Source organism: Antechinus flavipes, chromosome 4 (genome assembly GCF_016432865.1).
Source record: "Antechinus flavipes isolate AdamAnt ecotype Samford, QLD, Australia chromosome 4, AdamAnt_v2, whole genome shotgun sequence".
Lineage (NCBI taxonomy): Eukaryota > Metazoa > Chordata > Mammalia > Dasyuromorphia > Dasyuridae > Antechinus > Antechinus flavipes.
In genome coordinates, this window is record NC_067401.1 from 179,643,586 (window position 1) to 179,665,114 (window position 21,529).

The 21,529-nt window shown below is 32.9% G+C and overlaps 1 protein-coding gene across 1 annotated transcript in view; it reads right to left on the minus strand.

The window, feature by feature from the left end:
* Positions 1–21,529, minus strand: part of TBCD (tubulin folding cofactor D) — a 430,774-nt gene that overhangs the window by 265,191 nt on the left and 144,054 nt on the right. The gene's annotated exons all lie outside the window — the stretch shown is intronic.

Here is a 21,529-nt window from a genome sequence, read left to right on the forward strand (position 1 = left end):
GAATAGACGTAACTCTATTGCCACAGAAAGGTCAAAGGAGCACAAAAAGTATATTAGTAAGGAAACATGAATTTCTTGACAATGGGAGGCAGATGGCAGCAAAACCAGTTTAGATCATAAAACCCATTTGTAAAATCTTAAGAAGAATGATAATGAATACAGTATAACCTCACAAAGCAGAGGCAGATAAAAAATAATTTAAAAAAAAAAAAAAAGACCAGCAAGAGTTCCAACAAAGTGCTGTCAACTTAGGCACATGTAACAACAAAAAAGAAAATAAGATGATTTGGTTTTTTTTTTTTTTTTTTTTTAAAGAAAGGTCTTTGTATATGTATACAGATAACACACAAAAATGTATATGTGTAAGAGTATGTATATTTTTATCATCCTGTTAAATCCAGGATTCTGATAGTAGGTTCCAAATGGTAAAAAGTTTATTATAATAATAATAGTGATAATAATAATAGTAATAACAATAGCCCCTAATATCAGGATCCTAGATTTATAATCAGTGTAATTAGTGCCACAATAAAATGGTACTAAAAGGAATGAAGATAGAAAAAATGACTAGACTGGATTATTATAGAAGGTTTCTGAAAGAGCTGTCATCAAAGGTAAAGAAATATCTTAGAATTTATTTTAAAAAATAAAGAGAGCAAAAATGTACAGCCCACCCTAACCTTAATACTTTCTCTACTAGTTATTACAAAACCTTTATTAAAATCTATATGCTATCAAGGCAACATAATTCCCACCAGTTAATATTTTCCATTTTCCATCTTTGTGCTGCCTGGAGGCTGAAGGACAAACCTCTGGATTTGGAGACATTCAGAGGGAGCTCTTAAAACCAAGCAGAGAGATAGGCCTCTAAGAAAACTAACCGGGCTATTTTGGAGGAAGCAATAAAAGATCTGAACTTTTAACACCTGGCTGTATTTGGAGTGATTATTACTCTGAACTGAAACTAAGGCTGCCTCCAGAAAACCTCCCCAAGAAACCTGCTCCCAGAGAACCATCATATATTAGATAAAAGAAGAGAACACCACAAGGCCCAAGTTCCAGATTCTATTTCTAGGACAAAGATGACCCCTATTATTGGCAACTACAAGGAATAAGAGACTATTCCTGGGTAAAGATAAGAACAAATAGAAGGAAAACAGTGACCATATCTGTCCTAAAAGCACACTACTTTGAAAACTTACTTACTGAAAACTTACCGGCCAGCTGAACTGGCTGTGAAAACAACAGGGTGAAAAAAACCTGAAACAGAATGGTGAGACCCCCTCAACTCACCTTTAGAAATGAACAGAACCCATCTCTAAAATAAAATTCAAAATAAAAAAGTAGGCTGGAAAAATGAGCAACAACCGCAACAAAAATAACCTGACCATAAATGGCTTTTATGTGATAGGGAAGCTCAAGAAGCAAACTCAGAAAGGGAAAAACAAATAAATGGGGGGAGGAGGGCTGCAGAGAAAACACAAGTTGAATAAAAATTCAGAGAAAAATTTTAAAAAGCAATAAAAAAATTTTTTTAAATCAAGTAAGAGAGAGAGAGGAAAAATTGTGAAAAGAAAATTATGAAAAGAGAATAAATATTTTGATTTTTAAAAGTACAAAAACCTCACTGAAGAAAATAACTCTTTAAAAATCAAAACTCCAGTTAAGTGGAAGTCAATGATTCCAGGAGCCATAAGAAACAAAAAACAAAGTTAAAGGAAGGAAAAAAAATAAAAGAAAATGTGAAATATTTCATTGGAAAAACAAATGATGTACAAAAGGTATCAAAGAGAGTTAATTTAAGAATTATTAGACTACTTGAGAGCAATAATTTTTTTAAAAGAGCCTAGACATGAAAATTTAAATAATTTAACAATAAATTCCTAAAAGAAACCCACAGAAGAAAAACTCCCAGGATATTATAATGATATTTCTGGGTTAAGGAGGAAAAAACATCAAATATCATGGAGGCAACAAGTCAGAATAACATAATATTTAACAGATACAATTATAAAGGAGCAGAGAGTTTAGAATAACCACAGTAATACAGATCCTATCTATAGACAAAAATTGCTAGGGAAAATGGAAAGCAATCTAATATAAACTAGGTGCAGAACTACATCTCAAATTACATAAGATAAGATCAGTATGGGAACATGACAGACATAAAGAATGATATAAGCAATTCAGGGGAACATAGAGAAAAAATTGCCTGTCAAATCTATGGATAAAAGAAAAAATTATGACCAAACAAGAGGGAAAGAGGATCACAGGAGATAAAATGGATAATTTTAATTATAGGGAATTTGCCCAAACAAAATCAATTGCAGCCAAAATCAAAAGAAAAGAAAGAATCTGGGGAGGAGAAGAGGTGGAATTTACAAAGTTTCTCTGATAAAGATCTCGTTTCTCAGATATATACAAATACATAATAGGACCTAATTCCCCAGTTGACAAATGGTTTCAGTAAGTAAGTTTTCAAAGTAGTGTGCTTTTAGGACAGATATGGTCACTGCTTTCCTTGTGTTTGTTCTTATCTTTACCCAGGAATAGTCTCTTATTCCTTGTAGTTGCCAATAATAGGGGTCATCTTTGTCCTAGAAATAGAATCTGGAACTTGGGCCTTGTGGTGTTCTCTTCTTTTATCTAATATATGATGGTTCTCTGGGAGCAGGTTTCTTGGGGAGGTTTTCTGGAGAATTTCAGAAGATGAAAAAAATATTAATAATCATTTCTTAAATGTTCTAAATCATCAATATTAGAAAATTAAAGCAACATGGAGATATCACCTTACACATATCAGATTGGCTAATACGACAGGAAAAAAAAATGACAAATGCTCAGTAGGATGTGGAACAATAGGCACACTAATATACTAATCATGGAGGTGTAAACTGGTCTAACCACTCTAGTAAACAATTTGGAAGTACGCCCAAAAGGGCATAAAATTATGCATATCCTTTGACCCAACAATTCTGCTAATCAATCTGCATTCTAAAATAAAAGAAAAGAAAAATAGAAAATAGAAAATGACTCATATATATATATAAATACTTTTATCAACTCTTTGGATAAAAGAAAAAATTATGACCAAACAAGAGGGAAAGAGGATCACAGGAGATAAAATGGATAATTTTAATTATAGGGAATTTGCCCAAACAAAATCAATTGCAGCCAAAATCAAAAGAAAAGAAAGAATCTGGGGAGGAGAAGAGGTGGAATTTACAAAGTTTCTCTGATAAAGATCTCGTTTCTCAGATATATACAAATACATAATAGGACCTAATTCCCCAGTTGACAAATGGTTTCAGTAAGTAAGTTTTCAAAGTAGTGTGCTTTTAGGACAGATATGGTCACTGCTTTCCTTGTGTTTGTTCTTATCTTTACCCAGGAATAGTCTCTTATTCCTTGTAGTTGCCAATAATAGGGGTCATCTTTGTCCTAGAAATAGAATCTGGAACTTGGGCCTTGTGGTGTTCTCTTCTTTTATCTAATATATGATGGTTCTCTGGGAGCAGGTTTCTTGGGGAGGTTTTCTGGAGAATTTCAGAAGATGAAAAAAATATTAATAATCATTTCTTAAATGTTCTAAATCATCAATATTAGAAAATTAAAGCAACATGGAGATATCACCTTACACATATCAGATTGGCTAATACGACAGGAAAAAAAAATGACAAATGCTCAGTAGGATGTGGAACAATAGGCACACTAATATACTAATCATGGAGGTGTAAACTGGTCTAACCACTCTAGTAAACAATTTGGAAGTACGCCCAAAAGGGCATAAAATTATGCATATCCTTTGACCCAACAATTCTGCTAATCAATCTGCATTCTAAAATAAAAAGAAAAGAAAAATAGAAAATAGAAAATGACTCATATATATATATAAATACTTTTATCAACTCTTTCTTTAGTGATAATGAATTAAAAATTGATAAGATGCCTATCAGTTGGAGAATGGCTGGAGAAAGTTTTGGCATGTGCATGTGATGGAATATTGTTTTGCTTTAAGAAATAATGAGGATAATTTTCAAGAAAACTCACTTGAACTGATGCAAAATGAAGTGAACAGAACCAGGAGATTACTGTACACAAGTAATGGCAATAAAGTAATGATCATCAATTATAAAAGACTCACTTATATATAATCATTATAAAAGACATCACTTCAATGATCCAAGACAATTACAAAAGACTTAAGATGAAAAATGCTATACCCATTTAAAGAATGAACTGATAAAGCTTGTTTTTTTCATTTAAAAATTTTTTTCATGGGATTTTTCTTTGCAAAATGTCTAATATGAAAATATTTTTGCATGAGATTAAAAAAAACCCCCGCAATTCAGCACCAAAGATCCCAAATTCACAAAACCACAGAATTTGAGTGTTCTAATTCATCTAGTTCAATCCATTGATAAAAGGAATTCCCAGTATAACATTCATGACAAATGACTATCCAGTTTCTGCTTTAAGTCTTCTAATGTGGAGGCCTCCATCAGCTTTTGAAGCAGCCCATTAATTATTAGACACTTCTAATTCGTAAGAAGTTTCTCCGAGGCAGAAACTAAATTTGTTGTTGTTGTTCAGTCATTTTAATTGTGATTCCATTTAAAATTTTCTTAACAAAGACAGTGGAGTGGATGGGCATTTCTTTCTCCAGATCATTTGACAGATAAGAAATTAAGGCAAATAGGATTAAGTAATTTGTCCAAGACCACACAGTTAACGTCTAAAATTGGACTTGAACTCAAGTCTTCCTGATTCTGAACCTGGCCCTCTATCTCTTGAACCATCTAGCTGACTCTTCTGCCCCTTCCTCGTCCCCCACCAATAAAAACCCCAAACAATTAAATTCACCTCTTTATAACTTCTACTCACTGATCCTAAATGTGCCTCCAGAGAACAAAGAGAACAAATTCAAAACTCCTCCACAAACTAGCATTTCAAATATTTGAACTGAAGATACTTATTATGCCTACCACCATGTGGATGTCCACAGTTCAGTTCTTCATTTCTTTAAACTAAACTTGAAGAAACAGTTAAGTTTTTTCAATAAATATTGATATTACATACAATGAAATCCTTTCACCATTCTGGTTACTCTCCAATGGTCACTCTCCAACTTATCAATACAGATCTTATTTATGTAAGCTATTTAGTAAGAATTAAAATAATTCAGCAAGATCTCATATGCTTAATATTGTCCAAAACACTGCATCTATTTTCTTTTTATATTTGTCTTACCTCTTGTGTTTGTACTCTTCTATACAACTCTAGTCTTTTCAACAAGAATGTTTGTAGAAAATCTCTAATTAGGGATCCATTTTTTCTCTGCTCAGTTATACTTGTTTTATTAGGTAAGATAAATCTATGCCCTTTTTCTTTTGAAACATCATTTTCCAAGTTCTTCCTTCCTTTAAAGTAGTTGCTGCTAAATCATCTGTGATTCTGACTAGGACACCTGAATTCCTTCTTCCTGGCTGCTTGTGACATTTTTTCTTTGACCTAGAAGTTCTGAATTTTGGCTGTATTGTTCCTGGAAGTTTCATCTATGATCTGGACAATTTTCTTTTAAGACATATTGCTTTGTTTGGCAAAGTGCTATACCTTTTGAAATCAAGCAGTAAATTCCTTTTCAATTCTTTGTTCCATTGCTCTCATTTCCACTGTTTTCCTCTAGTATTCTCATTTTGTTTATAAAAATACTTTAAACTTCTTTTAAATTGCTTCATCTCTTCTAGGAACTCCAGATGAAGCTGGATACAAGTTGTGCTTTTCCTTGAGGCTTTTGCTTATAAATTTTTTAGTCATTCTCTTCATTTAGGTTTCTGTTTTTAGTTTTCCTATTGCTATAAGAGTCTTTATGGCAGAATACTCTTTTTTGGTATTGCTGTTTATTCTTACAGCCTACTTTTTTACTTTAAACTTGATATTAGGGCCAAGTTCTATACATTTTCTTTTTTTTTTTAACCAGGTATACCAGAAAGAAGTTTTCATTTGGTGAAGATTTGAGATCCCTTCCAAAGCTGAGACTGTAATTCTGCAATTTAAAACTGTCTGAATATCTGCTATAATTATTACTGAAAATGTGGCAAACTCTACATTAAATTGTCATCATCCAAACTCCTTCCTGGCACATTAAGAATAGGATTCATTCAGTTTCTTATTATTTTGTCTTGTTCTATATACATTCAACTAAGATCAGGTCCCCTTTTGTATCCTAATTTTGAAGGAATTCACATAAATTTTAAAAAAAGTTATAGAACACAAAATTTTAGATCTTAGAAGAGTTCACACAGAATATAGAACACCAGAACAAAAAAAAAAAAAAAAAACACTTTGATACTATTTCATAGAGCTGTAAGGAATCTTAGAACATAGAACATTAAATCCTAGATGGGAAGAAGCTTCATCAGTCATCTTGTCCATCTCTCTGAAACTAGAATCCCCTTCACAGCTGGAGGAAATCTATGTTTTGTTTTGCAACAAGACTTTTTTTTAGTTTATTTTTTAATTTTTTTATTCTACTTTTATTTATTTAATATTTTACCCCAGGTTCAAAATTACAATCACAACTCAATCTTTTCTTTCCCTCATATCTAATTATTTAATAAGTATTCACAGTTTTTATATTGTAACTTTTTCTGGAATCTGTACTCTTTCAGTTCCAACTACCATAAACCAGACCTTATCAATTCATATCCATAAAATTATGTAAGAATATTCATTTCCCTACTTCCAATCTATTCTTCTTCCCAATACATTTTTTTATCTTTCTTTCTTTCTTTCTTTTTTTTTTTTTTAAGAGTGGGTGTAGTGGGGGAAAGGGCAATCAGAGTTAAATAACTTGCCTACACTAAAACTGTCTGAGGCTGGATTTGAAGTCAGATCTGGTGCTCTGCTTTGTTGCCCACTCTATTTAAAAAAAAAAAAAAATCCACACTTTTATCATTCTCATTAAAAACTTTGTATGGTTCCCCACTGTAAGTGGGATAAAGTTTACACTAAATAACCACCAAGAAAGGGCTTTTTACTAGAACAAAAATCAGACTGTACTATATCCTGTTAATAATAAATATGTGTTGAATAAATAAACAAATTAGCGGTGTCTTTAACTTTTATTCTCACATTTAAATGTTTGTCCCTTAATAGCTATTCAAAATAAGCTCCCTGACACTGAGGGCAAGGTTTTGTACATACTTTGTAACTCTTTATAAGACATACCATAGGACTTCCGGCCAAGATGGTGGAGAGGAGGCACACAGCTGTGTAAGCTCCCCATTTTTCTCTCAGAATCCATTTCATTACAAGCCTCTGAATTAATGCTTGACTGAAAAAAACCCCACAAATAGTTACCAAGAGAAGACATCCTTGAAATTCGCCATGAAAGGTCTGTTTTTCCTCAAGGGTGGGGGACGGTTTTCAATCGGGCACAGGCTGAGGGCAGGCAGCAGCAGCAGCGAGAGCCCGGGAGGCAGCTCATAGCCAAGCAGACTGGAGAGGGGGTGAGGTGTGATCTCAGCCATCTCTGCGGGGGGAGCTTTGCTACAGAATTGGATACTTTGCCCTGGCAGCAAGCCAGCAGCCCAGCAGAGAAGCTAAAAACACTGGGGGTGAAGAATACAACCCTAAACAGCTGGAGTCTCTCGGGACCTGGACACCCCTCCCCCACAGTGTCTCAGCACTCTCGGAGTCTCAGAGCACAGGTGCAGCACAGTCCTGCTAGTGCCTCGCTGCTGCCCCGCAGTCTGTAGAGGAAGCTCAGTAACATCATCCAGCCCCTCCCCCCAAAAAAGAAGACTCCATTTAGGGGTTTTTTCTTTTTTTCTTTTTGCTAGTTTGTCTTTGATACTTCTCTGACAAAATGAGCAAAAAATTGAAAAGGACTTTAACCCTTGACAGCTTCTATATGGAGAGAAAGCAGACCCTAAACCCTGAGGACACTAAAATCAGACTGTCTCCAGGTGAATCCCCAAAGGAGATCATCTGTTCCTCAGCACAGATGAACCTCATAGAAGAAATTAAAAAGGCTCTCACAAGAGAGCTAGAAGAAAAATGAGAAAAGGAGAGGGAGGCTTGGCAAGAGAGTCTGGAGAAGTCATGCCACTCATTTAAAGACAGAGTGGATAAATAAATAAAATCCTTGAAAAATAGGATTAGTGAACTGGAAACAGAAAATAGCTCTCTGAAAAACAAAATTGGCGAAATGGAAAAAAATTCCATAGAACAAAAGAACTCAATTGGACAATTAGAAAAAGATATTTAAAAAGTGAGTGAAGAAAATACTTCATTGAAAATCAGGTTCAAACAAATGGAATTGAATGACTCGAGGAGACAAGAAGACTCAGTCCAGCAAATCCAAAAAAATCAAACAACGGAAAAGAACGTGAAATACCTTCTTGGGAAAACAACAGACCTGGAAAACAGATTCAGGAAAGACAATCTGAGAATTATTGGACTCCCAGAAAAGTATGATGAAAAAAAGAGCCTGGACACTATTTTCCAGGAAATTATCAATGAGAACTGCCCAGAAGTCATAGAAACAGAGGGTAAAATAGACATTGAAAGAATTCATCGATCACCTACTAAAAGGGATCCTAAAATCAAAACACCAAGAAATACAGTGGCCAAATGCCAGAACCCTCAGACGAAGGAAAAAATACTGCAAGCAGCTAGAAAAACCCAATTCAAATATAGAGGAGTCACAATAAGGATCACCCAGGATCTAGCAGTATCCACATTAAAGGATCGAAGGGCCTGGAATATAATATTCCAAAAGGCTAAGGAACTTTGTATGTAACCAAAAATAACTTACCCAGCTAGAATGAGTATCTTTTTCCAGGGAAGAAGATGGACATTCAACAAAGTAAACGAATTTCACCTATTTTTGATGAAAAAGCCAGAACTTAACAAAAAGTTTGATCTACAAATATAGAACTCAAGAGAAATCTAAAAAGGTAAAGATTAATCTTGGAAACTATATTTCGGCTATAAAGATGTATAAAGAATACATGTATACCTTGTTCTAGAAACTAGATGTGAAAAGGACATTATACCAGAAAAAGGGTAAAGTGGGGGTACTACATCTCATGAAGAGGCAAAGGAAACCTATTATATCTGAGAGAAAGAATGGAGGGGGATGAATATAGTGGGTATCTTACTGCCTTCAGAATTGGGTTTAAGAGAAAAATCTTAGACATATTCAATTTATGATGAAACTTCTCCCACCTCATTGAAAAGTGAGAAGGGAAAAGTGAAAAGGGAAGGAATAAGCTAAGCGGAAGGGAATACAGAAACTGGGAGGGAAAGGGGTAAGATAGGGGGAGGAACTCTAAGACAGGGGGAGAGATACTAAAAAGGAAGGGCTGTGAGAAGCAAGTGATGCTCACAAGCTTAATACTGGAAAGGGTGGGGTAAAGGGGAAAGAAGGGAGAAAAGCATAAACAGGGGTTAACAAGATGGCAAGTAATACAGAACTGGTCATTTTAACCATAAATGTGAACGGGGTAAACGCCCCCATAAAGAAGAAGCGGTTAGCAGAATGGATTAAAAGCCAGAATCCTACAATATGTTGTTTACAGGAAACACATCTGAAGCGGGGAGATACATGCAGGTTAAAGGTAAAAGGTTGAAGCAAAATCTACTATGCTTCAGGTGAAGTCAAAAAAGCAGGGGTAGTCATCCTGATCTCAGATCAAGCTAAAGCAAAAATTGATCTAATTAAAAGAGATAAGGAAGGGCACTATATCTTGCTAAAGGGTAGAATGGATAATGAAGCAGTATCTATATTAAACATATATGCACCAAGTGGTGTAGCATCTAAATTCTTAAAAGAGAAATTAAGAGAGCTGCAAGAAGAAATAGACAGCAAAACTATAATAGTGGGAGATCTCAACCTTGCACTCTCAGAATTAGATAAATCAAACCCCAAAATAAATAAGAAAGAAGTCAAAGAGGTAAATAGAATACTAGAAAAATTAGATATGATAGATCTCTGGAGAAAATGTAATGGAGACAGAAAGGAGTACACTTTCTTTTCAACAGTTCATGGAACCTATATAAAAATTGACCATATATTAGGACATAAAAAGCTCAAATTCAAATGCAGTAAGGCAGAAATAGTAAATGCATCCTTTTCAGACCACGATGCAATGAAAATTACATTCAACAAAAAGCCAGGGGAGAGCAGACCAAAAAATAATTGGAAACTAAATAATCTCATACTAAAGAATGATTGGGTGAAACAGCAAATCATAGATATAATAATAAATCATAGATTAATTTCACCCAAGAAAACGATAAGAATGAGACATCACATCAAAATGTATGGGATGCAGCCAAAGCGGTAATAATGGGAAATTTCATATCTCTAGAGGCCTATTTGTATAAAATAGAGAAAGAGAAGGTCAATGAATTGGGCTTGCAACTAAAAATGCTAGAAAAGCAACAAATTAAAAACCCCCAGTCAAACACTAAACTTGAAATTCCAAAAATAAAAGGAGAGATCAATAAAATTGAAAGTAAAAAAAAACTATTGAATTAATTAATAAAACTAAGAGTTGGTTCTATGAAAAAACCAACAAAATAGATAAACCTTTAGTAAATCTGATTTAAAAAAGGAAAGAGGAAAATCAAATTGTTAGTCTTAAAAATGAAAAGGGAGAACTCGCCACTAATGAAGAGGAAATTAGAGCAATAATTAGGAGTTACTTTGCCCAACTTTATGCCAATAAATTCGACAACTTAAATGAAATAGAAGAATACCTCCAAAAATATAGCTTGCCCAAACTAACAGAGGAAGAAGTAAATATCCTAAACAGTCCCATCTCAGAAAAAGAAATAGAACAAACTATCAACCAACTCCCTAAGAAAAAATCCCCAGGACCAGATGGATTTACATGTGAATTCTATCAAACATTTAAAGAACAATTAACTCCAATGCTAACTAAATGGTTTGAAAAAATAGGGATTGAAAGAGTCCTACCAAACTCCTTTTATGACACAGACATGGTACTGATACTTAAACCAGGTAGGTTGAAAACAGAGAAAGAAAATTATAGACCAATCTCCCTAATGAAGATTGATGCTAAAATCTTAAATAAAATATTAACAAAAAGATTACAGAAAATCATCCCTAGGATAATACACTATGACCAAGTAGGATTTATACCAGGAATGCAGGACTGGTTCAATATTAGGAAAACTATTAGCATAACTGACTATATCAATCACCAAACAAACAAAAGCCATATAATCATCTCAATAGATGCAGAAAAAGCATTTGATAAAATCCAACATCCATTCCTAATAAAAACACTTGAGAGCATAGAAATAAATGGACTTTTCCTTAAAATAGTCAGGAGCATATATTTAAAACCATCAGTAAGCATCATATGCAATGGGGAAAAATTGGAACCTTTCCCAGTAAGATCTGGAGTGAAGCAAGGTTGCCCACTATCACCATTATTATTTAATATCGTATTAGAAACACTAGCCTCTGCAATAAGAGTCGAGAAAGAGATTAAAGGAATTAGAGTAGGCAATGAGGAAACCAAACTATCACTCTTTGCAGGTGATATGATGGTATACCTAGAGAACCCCAGAGATTCTACTAAAAAAGCTATTAGAAATAATTCATAATTTTAGCAAAGTAGCCAGATACAAAATAAATCTCCATAAATCCTCAGCATTTTTATACATCACCAACAAAATCCAACAGCAAGAGATACAAAGAGAAATTCCATTCAAAATAACTGTTGATAGCATAAAATATTTGGGAATCTATCTACCAAAGGAAAGTCAGGAATTATATGAGCAAAATTACAAAAAAGTTTCCACACAAATAAAGTCAGACTTAAATAACTGGAAAAATATTAAGTGCTCTTGGATAGGCTAAGCGAATATAATAAAGATGACAATACTCCCTAAACTAATCTATTTATTTAGTGCTATACCAATCAGACTTCCAAGAAAATATTTTAATGATCTAGAAAAAAATAACAACAAAATTCATATGGAACAATAAAAAGTCGAGAATCTCAAGGGAATTAATGAAAAAAAAATCAAATGAAGGTGGCCTAGCTGTACCTGATCTAAAATTATATTATAAAGCAAATTAAGACAACTCTGAAATACCACGGCACACCTGTCAGATTGGCTAAGATGACAGGAAAAAATAATGATGAATGTTGGAGGGGATGCGGGAAAACTGGGACACTGATGCATTGTTGGTGGAGTTGTGAACGAATCCAACCATTCTGGAGAGCAATCTGGAATTATGCCCAAAAAGTTATCAAATTGTGCATACCCTTTGATCCAGCAGTGTTTCTATTGGGCTTATATCCCAAAGAAATACTAAAGAAGGGAAAGGGACCTGTATGTGCCAAAATGTTTGTAGCAGCCCTGTTTGTAGTGGCTAGAAACTGGAAAATGAATGGATGCCCATCAATTGGAGAATGGCTGGGTAAATTGTGGTAAATGAATGTTATGGAATATTATTGTTCTGTAAGAAATGACCAGCAGGATGAATACAGAGAGGACTGGCAAGACTTACATGAACTGATGCTAAGTGAAATGAGCAGAACCAGGAGATCATTATATACTTTGACAATGATATTGTATGAGGATGTATTCTGATAGAAGTGGATTTCTTTGACAAAGAGACCTAACTCAGTTTCAATTGATCAATGATGGACAGAAGCAGCTACACCCAAAGAAAGAACACTGGGAAACAAATGTGAACTATTTGCATTTTTGTTTTTCTTCCTGGGTTATTTTTACCTTCTGAATCCAATTCTCCCTGTGCAACAAGAGAACTGTTTGGTTCTGCAAACATATATTGTATCTAGGATATACTGCAACATATCTAACATATATAGGACTGCTTGCCATCTAGGAGAGGGGGTGGAGGGAGGGAGGGGAAAAATCGGAACAGAAGTGAGTGCAAGGGATAATGTTGTAAAAAAATTACCCTGACATGGATTCTGTCAATATAAAGTTATTATAAAATATTTTTTTAAAAGCATATTCATAAAGAAATTGAGCAACCCTAAAAAAAAAAAAAAAATTACCATGACTGATAACAATTTTAATACAGAAACACAAGCCTATTAGCTTGTAATAAATCTGTGAAATACAGATTACAATATGAAATTTTGGTTTTTTGAATATGATTAAGAGGAGGGAAAAAAGGTTAAGAGTGATATAAAAACATTTTCCTATGAAATGGGTTCTTGAATTTTTCTTTGATATTCTTAGAATTTTTCTAAACTATAGGATGAATTAGTATGTAAAACAAGAAGCATTTATTGAATCTTCATTAAAAACTAGCTTACAATGATAGTTTACCATAAGAAAGAACTAGAAGTACAAGTTAGGATAATAAACAGTCATATGAAGCCGTCTATGAGTTATTCTCCCTAGTAGTATGTGCACTTATACTCTAGTTCACATATTCCAATGAAGTATAAAGGAAACAAGAGTCTAGCATCCTTTCCACTTGGATTTAAAACCTTTTGTAACATAAATTATTTTATTCTGTGATTACATAACTGTTATGAAAAAGAGAATCCCCTTCTTTTCAAATGAAACACATTTAACACAGCACCAGTACTTAGAAGAACACATAAAATAAAAATGTTTCTCGGCTCTTCCACTTCATAATCAAGTTCATGAAAAGTACAGAGAAAAGTATAATTTGAAGAATTAAGGCAGCTTACTTATTTTCCCCTAACTTCAATAATAATAGAAATCTTAACAGTCACTACATAGAAGATAGTGCCATGTAAAGTACTGAGCTCAGATTCAGTATATATGATTTCTACTTTCAGCTCTGCTGCTGACTGGCTGTGAAATTTTGCACAAGTCAGCTCCTTTACAGACAATCTCAAGAATTCAGATTAGCTGATCTCTTAATAATCTTCCAAATCTAAAATACTGTGGCTAAAATTGAAACAATGTTCAGGAAAATCTTCATTTATAGGTAATGATGAAGATGGGGAAAGTTGCAAGAAAGAAATACTCACCTAATATGTTTTTTTCATATAATAGCTTTTTATTTTTCCAAATATCTGCAAAGACAGTTTTCAACTTTGCCTTTGCAAAACCTTAATGCTCCAACTTTTTTCCTTCCCTTTCCTTCTTCTCCCTCCCCTAGACAGCAATCAATCCAATATAGATTAAACATGTTTTTGTTCAAAGTCCCCATGCTCTACAGGAATAAGTTCTAGTACAAAAGTATGTCAAATAAACCAAGACCCCCTAGGACACTTCCTTTTGGCAATTTGAAGTCTAGAATTCTAATTTAAATATACTTTTTAAAAAATACCATATAATTAATTTAATAAACTGTGCTGTCTCATGGAAGAGAAAAAAAAAAAAAAAACAGCCTTCAAATGAATCAGAAAAGAGTTATTCTGAAACTTCTATGCTATTCTAGGTCTCTGAGGAATCTAAAAGATCTTATATAGATCTAATTTTTTCAAAACTAGACTGTTAAAAAGATGAAGAACCTGTTGAAAAGGAACACAAAGTAATTTGCCTCAAATTATAACTATGGTAGAGAGAAGCTAGGTGGCGCAGTGGATAGAGTGCTGGGCCTGAAGTCAGGAAGACTCATTTTGATCTCGGTCACCCCACTAGCTGTGTGATCTTAGGCAAGTCACCGTTTGCCTCAGTTCTTCATCTATCAAATGAGCTAGGGAAGGAAATAGCAAACTACTCTAGTATCTTATTCCAAACAGAAATAAGAAGAGGTAGGCATGAAAAATTATCGAACAGCATACCAATAGTAACAGAAAAAGCATGAGGATTCAAAAATTCATGTCTCCCAATTTCAAACTCAACTTTTTTTAAAAAATAAAATCACACTATCTATAGTCTATAATACAATACTGAGATAAATTCAGAAAAGCAAATGAAGGAAAAATAAGAGAAAATACAGTATATTCAATAAAGTTATACAGGTAAAAAATTGAAACTCAGTTCCAGAGTGTTCAGAGTAATTCCATTATCCAAACTTATAATTAAGTTATCACAAGATAATACACTATAACTAAGTGGAATTTTTTACCAGGAATGCAGGGGTCGGTTCAATATCAGAAAACCTATCAGCATAATTGACCATATCAATAACCAAACTAACAGAAATCATATAATTATTTCAAAAAAAGCAGGAAAAGCATTGGACAAAATACAACGCCCAAACTTATAGGAAAACAGGAAATATATAAAAAGCTGATCTACTTATTGTCTCTAGATTTTTTTCTTTTCCCAAAAATATAACCTAATTTGCTCTGTAAATGCTTAACTGGCCCAAATATTTTCCTGCCAAAATGTTATATTTTACCTTAAACAAAAAGTCATGAACTCATTATTTTCTATATTCTCTTTTGGGAGAAGTATACAAATATAGATATTTATAGATAACTTTGAAAAGAAGGTAAAGAGAAAACTGCATATGGTTTTGAACTTAACAAGTTATAAAGTCAGAGGTACTTTATTATGTAATCACAGATTTTGTATTATCTTTTTTTTAAAGAAATCTTGAAATTACATATTTACTATACACTCTTCAAATCTGTTGGCTACTAGGCATGAATGATCACCTGTACCCAACAAGCTGCTCCACTAAAAGCAAGGGAGCATCTAGTACCTCACAAGTACCTCATTAAGATTAATCCTGGCACCAAAATTCATAAAATAAAACCCAGTCCAACCTATCTACTTCAGTAGTAACCTAAAACCTGATTATCAAAAAGAAAGGTTTCAAAAGGTTATTATTAAACACCAAGCAAGACAGAGACAAAGCAAGCTCTAATCTTCTAAATTCACCTCTTTTATTCTAAATCCGTGCTGGAATTAGGTTGTCACTCCTTTAAATGCTTCAGCAGTATTCTAACTATAGCAGCAAGGAAAAGACAAGAATATGAAATTCCAGGAAACATACATTCCTCTAATTCGATATCCAAATTATCCTGAAAATGTATTATAGTTGTTTGTCCTTATTATCAAATAACATCAGGAAGGTGATGCTATGACTTGCAAGTGAACTGCATTTAAATGAGGGAGAGCTATGCAAAGTCATCAGTCTAATAACTCTCTTCCTGAGTCTTCTGGGGTCCAGTGAAAAGATATAGATCAGAACAACCAGAGTTGGCCCCAGATGCAATGGGACACTTGGCCATTATTAGCTAAGGTCTTTCCCAGGCCTTAGTTTGTCTGAAGTAATGGCCATTCAGTGATTAAGACAAGGTAAACAATTAAACATCAAAAGACCAAAAGTCAAAAAAAAAAAAAAAAAAGTTAGAGGAAAGTAAAAGATTTTATAAATGAATTTGTAAGATTCTACAATCTTTAAAAGTGATGGCTCAGCTAATTTTTCCCATTAAGTAATTGTTACTGATGAGTCATTTTTCAGTTGAGAAGTAGTAGAATACAACAGAAAAAGCATCGAACTTGTAATCAAATAATCCTACGATTCAAATCCTAACTCTGATGAACTGTATGGTCAATGACAAGTCTCAACTTCTAAAAGTTTCAGATTTGAGCTTTGTAAAGCAAAAATATCTACAGTATCTAATGCAGAGTTGTGAAGATCACATGAAATAATGTATGTGGAACATTCTGGATAACTCAGAGAGCTATGTGCAGGTCAACATGATTATTTGAATTGCATTTGAGATTTGTTCGATTTAGTAGTTTTTCTTATTACATAAGTTGATAAATAATATTATTTCCCCCCTTACTTTAAATGTGCAAAAGAAAAACTTTCCTTCTTTCTTTTAACTCTTTGTGGCAGAAGCCTAGTATTGGTATCACTAAGACAATGTATATAGACAGTTGGTAATTTTGAGTATCCTACTGCCTTCCAAAATGACTGGATCAATTCACAGTAACACCAACAATGCACTGGTGTGACTATTTTCTTAAAGCCTTTAAAACAACTGTCATTATTCTTTAGTCATCACTAATGCTCTCGTGAATGTGACTGGATCATATTTTTCATATAGTTAAATAATAGCCTGTATTTTTCCTTGGAAAACTATCTGTTTATATGGCTTTATCATTTATCCGGAGAAAAACCTCTTGTTCTTATATATATATTACACTCCATTTCCCTACATATTTTAGATATCAGAACATTATCAGATAAACTCTTTGCAAAGACTTTTTTCTCCCAGTTATTAATTTCCCTTCCAATATTAACAACATCAATTATATAGTGCAAAAGCTTTTACATTTCTGAGTAATCAAAATTCTCTCATTCATCTTCTATAAATTTATCATGTTCACTTCTCTTCAGGATCCATTTTGACTCTATACTCTTTTCTTCATCCACCAACAGCATTTTCCCCATGAAAAATCTCTCCTCCCCTTTTGCCCCATTCTATAACTAATTACTCATAAAATTAACTTTTTGAGAAAGTGCCTAGGTTAACCCCATGCTCACTTCTTTACTTTTCTCCTAACTCTACTCCTGATTCCCTAGACTTCTGTGGTGAAGCTTCCTTTATTTCCTCATTCCCCAACTACTCCCAAGGTTTATATTTCAACTCCCTATTATATGCTTCTTTTCCTGTTAGGATGCAAAGTCCTTGAGACCTGGGACTCTCTTTCTTTTCACATGTACTTTAAAATTTGTATATTTGTACTTAATAAACAGTCTGACACATAGCAAACACATTTAATAAATTGCCTTTTCAACATGATGTTGAATTCTCTTCCTGGCCATCCAAACAAAAGGCATCTGCTTCCTTCCCCAAATTTGGGGTCTCTTTGGTATATCTCTTTTATATCTAAATGTATCCAACTGGAAATTTGTATGTCAGTTGTTTTCTAATTTTCCCATCAGTTTTTGAGGAATTTTTTGACATGACTGAACACTAGGCTTCAATATTTGTGTATTTCACGGATCACTATTTTTTTTAACCAGTATCAAATAGTTTTGATTGTTCTGTAATGTGCTCTGAAGAGTGATGATTGCTCTGAAGCATAATTTTTAATATATTACTTCTTAGAATAAAATACAATCAAATAACAAAACAAATCTCTTAATTTTTTTTCCATCATTACACAAAATTCTTGAACTCTGTTCCTCCAGATTTATTGTGGTTGCTTATATTTTTAGGATCTGTGAAGTAATTACTGGTAATCTGATTTATATAGCACTAAATAAGTACAGTAAGTAATAAGTAAATAAGTAAGTATACTAAATAAGTGTAAGTATGAACAAATTATATTTTTCCTATTTGTCAAATGTGTCTTGAGTTTTATAGCGTACTGTGGTTTTATTCATATAATTCTCATATGGTAGCCTCCCAAACATTTTTTTTTTGCATTCTTAAGTTATTTTGAAGGAAATTTTTCTTTCTTTCTCTTCCTATTATGGTTTTGTTGATAAACTACAGAAAGGTTAATGATTTGTGTGAATTTGTATCATATTCCTGCTGCTTTTCTGAAATTATTGTTTCAATTAAATTTTTAATGGAAACCTCAGGGTTTGCTGAGTAAGACCAAAAAAAAGTTGGAATTTTTTAATGCTCTTCATCTATGTACCTTTTAAATTTATTTTTTCTGCATTATTCTTAATCAAGCATTTCTACAACTACCAAAAAAAAAAAAATTGCAGTCGTCAAAATGGATATCCTTGCTTTACCCACCCTGACTTTATTAGAAAGATTACTAAAGACTAGCGAGGAAAAAAATTATTTCAATTACATATACGGTTAGTTTTTGGAATAAGGTAGAGAAAAAGAATTGACATTATTATGTATTCATTGATCTGATTTAAACTCCTTGAAGAGAAGGACTATTTTTTTTTTTTTTTTTTTTTTTTTTTTTGCCTCTCTAGCACAAGTTGTATCTTAGGAATCACACAACAAAGGACAAGGATATCAACAAAAACCAATTATGTTCTCACACATAGTAAGTCAATAAAGGCAGCAAGAAAAATAAGCAGAGGATCAGAAGAAATAAAGACAGCTATAAAGTTCTTAAGCAGGTGACAGTGAAGAATCAGAAAGTAAAGTAGGAATACAAGGCAAAAAGTAAAAAAATGAAAAAAAGTCATTCAAAATGGTCATACAAAATGTTTATTAAGTACATTAGTTAGAAGTTACCTTTAGTCATTTATGGTTTTAGAAGGCATTAGGTGGACCCATAAAAGGAATAATATATCTGAACTCAGAACTAAGTGACACTTACTAAATGTGTGTTTAGAGTAAACTTAACCTCTCTGTAGATTTATACAGATAAAATGAAGGATTTAAGTTAGAGGATTTATAAAGTTTCTTCTAATTCTAAATCTATTTTTCTAAGATTCTATAAAGACTGCTTATCTCATTAATTAATTCATTTATTAAAAATTCTAGAATAACTTTACAAATATATTACTTCAACTGATTCCATTTTATCACATATTCTAAGATATCCTAAACTACTCTTGACACATAAATAAATCAGAGCTGCTACATATATTATATTGGAATAAATGTATGTGTAATTTATATCACATAACAACCAAAGTATTAGTAATCCAAAGATGATATTATTTACTTTTTATTATAATGTTTAAAAGAATATCAAAGACAACTTATAGATGCTAATCAATTATCAAAGTAAAAAAACAAAGCAAGTATAGGTCCTTGAGAATACAGAATACATAGATGCCATTAAAACTTCATCTAAATATATGCCTCAAAAACTCTCACTTGAATCCATTTTCCAAAAATTCAACTATAAGGAATTCTTTCTGGAAACTAACATGCAGTGCTAAATGGAACAAAATAAAACAACAGAAAGAAAAAAAAAATATATATATATATATATATTTAATTTCTATAGTGAGGTAGAAGCCTTAGATTAAACTATACCACCATACAGATTGAATGAAAGTATATTTCTTGCAAAAGGCTGCCATGCAAAAGTACCTTGGACTAAGTCACTGCATATCCAAACAAAATAAACTCAGTAATAAATGTCCTCCTTCCTCAGACTTTCATATTATTTTCTGCACCACTTGAATAGTAGTTTTTTCCATCATATGAAAAATAAACTAAGACTGTACTGATGTTAAATAACCATTGTCTTCCTGAAGAAATAATTTATAAAGAGAAATACCGTACAGGACCAACACAACTTTTCATTAAACATTTTAATAATTCCTAAATCTTCTAACAGGAATACAATCTTCCTGCCTTTTCCAGTAAATAAGTTATCATGATTTTTCCTTACATTAACCAGAAATCATCCACTGTTCTTAATTCTGCCCTGTGGGGGGCAAGCAGATTAAATCTAATCACTTTAGCATGTAACAACCTTTTATATACTTGAAGAAAGCAATCAAATGCTCCTAAATTGTTTTTGCATCCATATTTTCATCCTCTAAAAATAACTTGATTTCAGCAACTAATACCCCTTTGAATGTTCTCAGTTATCAATCCCCTTCCTTAAATTGTGGTGTCTAAAACTGAACTTGGTATACATTTGAGCAAGACAAAATACAAAAGGATTATCAATTCTCTATTATAATGTCTCTCAATATAATCAGAGTACATCAGCTTTTTATTGGCTTCCATATAAACCAACATTTTCTGCTTGCGATTGAGATCTAGTACCCCCCCAAAAAAAATCTTTTTCAGATATATAGTTACTTAGCCACAAGCTCCTCATCAACCCCTCATTCTAAACATAATCAAAAATCCAGACCCAAAATCATTCCTATGAAACTGTTTTTTCTCAATAAAGCTGAGAATATTCAATTTGAGTTCAGAATTGACAGCCTATGCAGCAGTTACTCATTTCATACAGTACTTAATGCTATACATGAGGCATATCAAACACCTACAGAAAAAGACAGTGACCTACATAAAGCAATTTGAGAGAGCAAAAACAACTATCTGTCGTATTAGAAGCTTGAATAGGAAGCTGTGGGACCAGTTTTGACCCTGACTCATCATGTAACCTTAAGCAAGATACTGCCTTAGTCTGTGTCTTTCTGTTTTTCTGTTTCTCCTTCTATAAAATACAAATACTCCCACTTGCCATAAAGTAATATTTACAGTGCTTTAAGTTCCTCAGATCACAGAATCATAAATCTTGCAGCTAGAAAGGACCTCAAGAGATTCTATTACTCAGTCACTGCCTTCAGGCAGGTAAGTTATTATTGTCCCCACTTTATAGATGAGGCAACTAAGGCACAGTAAACTCACTAACTTGCTCAAGGTCACAAAGCTAATTAAGTGGTAGCAGTTATAGTAACAAAAGTATTGTTATTATTAATAATAAGTTTGCCACTTATTTTTAACCAAGCTATTAGGAATTTTTTTTTCTTTTTGTCTGTCACCCATTTTTGAGATCCTTCAAAAGACTTTGACTTATAAATTTCTTTTTCTCCTAATAATTAAAAGATGGAAAATTCATATCTTATACAATACTCACTCATTGTATATCACAGAGCAAGTGCTATTCACTTTTTTGTGTCATATGTCTTCTGGGGAACACTATCACCTCTAGGATCAAATAT